The sequence below is a fragment of the Pseudorca crassidens genome, chromosome X (genome assembly GCF_039906515.1).
Source record: "Pseudorca crassidens isolate mPseCra1 chromosome X, mPseCra1.hap1, whole genome shotgun sequence".
In the NCBI taxonomy this organism is placed as follows: domain Eukaryota; kingdom Metazoa; phylum Chordata; class Mammalia; order Artiodactyla; family Delphinidae; genus Pseudorca; species Pseudorca crassidens.
Genome location: NC_090317.1, coordinates 107,386,210 through 107,388,943, shown reverse-complemented (window position 1 = coordinate 107,388,943; position 2,734 = coordinate 107,386,210). Strand labels below are relative to the sequence as shown.

At 36.0% G+C, this 2,734-nt stretch overlaps 1 pseudogene; it reads left to right on the top strand.

Moving 5' to 3' along the window:
• The first annotated feature begins 1,243 nt into the window (after nucleotides 1-1,243).
• On the top strand, nucleotides 1,244-1,648 carry LOC137216812 (large ribosomal subunit protein eL30 pseudogene; annotated as a pseudogene).
• Nucleotides 1,649-2,734: the final 1,086 nt, after the last annotated feature.

Genomic DNA, 2,734 nt, shown 5'->3' with positions numbered 1-2,734 from the left:
GAGAAATTGATGGGAATACAATAAAAGTAGGGGACTTTAACACCCCACTCACATCAATGGACAGATCTTATAGACAGAAACTCAATAAGGCAACAATCTGAATGACACAGTAGAACAGTTGGACTTAATTGATATTTTTAGGATGTTACATCCAGGAAAAAAAAAAAAGCAAAAACCAGAATACACATTCTTTTCAAGTGCAATTGGAACATTCTCTAGGATAGACCATGTTCTAGGGCACAAAACAAGCCTCAACAAATTTAAGAGGATAGAAATTATTTCAAGCATCTTTTCTGAACACAAAGGCATGAAACTAGAAATCAACCACAGAAAGAGAAATGAGAAAAAAAAGATTATGTGGAGACTAAACAACATGCTACTAAAAAACAAATGGCTCAATGATGAAATCAAAGAGGAAATTAAAAAATACCTTGAGACAAATGACAATGAAAACACAACCATACAAAATCTATGGGAGGCACCAAAAGCAGTCCTTAGAGGGAAGTTCATAGCAATACATGCCTTTCTCAAAAAACAAGAAAAATCTCAGACAACCTAACCTACCACCTCAAAGAATTAGTAAAAGAAGAACAAACGAAACCTAAAGTCAGTAGAAGGAAGGAAACAATACAGATGAGGAAATAGAGACTGAAAAACAATAGAAAATCAATAAAATCAAGAGCTAGTTCTTTGAAAGGGTGAACCAAAGGGTAAATCAACAAATCTCTGGCCAGGCTCACCAAGAAGAGATGACCCAGATAAACAAAATAAGAAATGAAAGGTGAGAAATAACTACTGACACCCTAGAAATACAGAAGAACATAAGCTAATACTATGAACAATTATATGCCAACAAATTGGACAACCTAGAAGAAATGGACAAGTTTCTAGAAACATACAGCCCACCAAAACTGAACCAAGAAGAAATAGATAATTGGAACAGACTGATCACTAGAAATGAAATAGAATCTGTAATAATTTGAAAAAACAAAAACAAAAAACACCTCCCTGCAAACAAGAGTCCAGGACCATAGGCTTCACTGGGCAGTTCTACCAAACATACAAAGAAGAACTTATACCAATTCTTCTCAAACTCTCCCAAAAGATTGAAGAGGCAGGAACACTCCCAAAGTATTCTGTGAAGCCACCATCACCCTGTTTTCAAAACCAGACACCTTTCTTGCTCCCTAGCCATCTTGGCGGCTCCACTTGGTTGGGGGAGTTCTGCACCTAAGGCAGGAAGATGGTGGCCACGAAGAAGATGAAAAAGTCACTGGAGTCAATCAGCTCTAGGCTGCAACTCATTATGAAAAGTGGAAAGTACCTGCTGGGGTAGAAGCAGACTCTGAAAATGATCAGACAAGGCAAAGCAAAACTTGTCACCCTCGCCAACAACTTCCCAGCCTTGAGGAATCTGAAATAGAGTATTATGCTATGTTGGCCAAAACTGGTGTCCATCACCACAGTGGCAGTAACATTGGGCACAGAATGTGGAAAATACTACAGAGTATGCACACTGGCTATCATTGATCCAGGTGATTCTGATATCATTAGAAGCATGCCAGAAAAGACTGGTGAATAGTAAGTCATGCACAATTTTTCTTTAATAAAACTGTCCAGAGCTTGTTTAAAAACAAAACAAAACAAATACAGCACCAAAAAAGAAAATTTCAGGCCAATATCTTTGATGACTATAGATGTAAAAATTCTCAACAAAATATTAGCAAACTGAACCCAACAACAGTTAAAAAAGATCATACACCATGATCAAGTTGAATTCATCCTAGGGTCACAAGGATGATTCAACATATGCAAATAAATCAATGTGATACACTACATCAACAAAAGACAAAAGCCACACAATCATCTCAATAGATGCAGAAAAAGCATTTGATAAAACTAAACATCCATTCATGATAAAAACTCTTGCCAGAGTGGGTATAGAGGGAACATACCTCAACATACTAAAAGCTATTTATAACAAACCCACAGCCAACACAATACTCAGTGGTGAAAAGCTGAAAGCCTTCCCACTAAACTCTGGAAGAAGACAAGGATTCCTACTCTCACGATTTCTGTTCAACCTAGTATTGGAAGTCCTAGCCACAAAAATCAGGCAAGAAAAAGAAATAAAAGGTATCCAGGTTGGAAGGGAAGAGGTAAAATTGTCATTATACGTAGATGACATGATGCTCCATATAGAAAACCCTAAAGACTCCACAGAAAACCTATTATAACTGATAAACAAATTCAGCAAGGTAGCAGGATACAAGATTAACATACAGAAATTGGTTTCATTTCTTTACACTAACAATGAAATATCAGAAAGGGAAAGTAAAAAAACAAATCCTTTTAAAAATTGCATCAAAAAAATAAAATACTTGGGAATAAACCTGAGCAAGAAGGTGAAAGACTTATATGCTGACAACTTTAAAACATTGATAAAGGAAATTGAAGATGATTCAAAGAAATGGAAAGATATCCCATGCTCTTTGATTGGAAGAATTAATATTGTTAAAATGGCCTTACTACCTAAAGCAATGTACAGATTTAATATGATCCCTATCAAATTACCCACAACATTTTTCACAGAACTAGAACAAATAATCCTAAAATTTATATGGAACCATAAAAGACCCAGAATTGCCAAAATAATCCAGAGGAAAAAGAACAAAGCTGGAGGCATAACCCTCCAAGACTTCAGACAATACTGCAAAGCTACAGTAATCAAAAC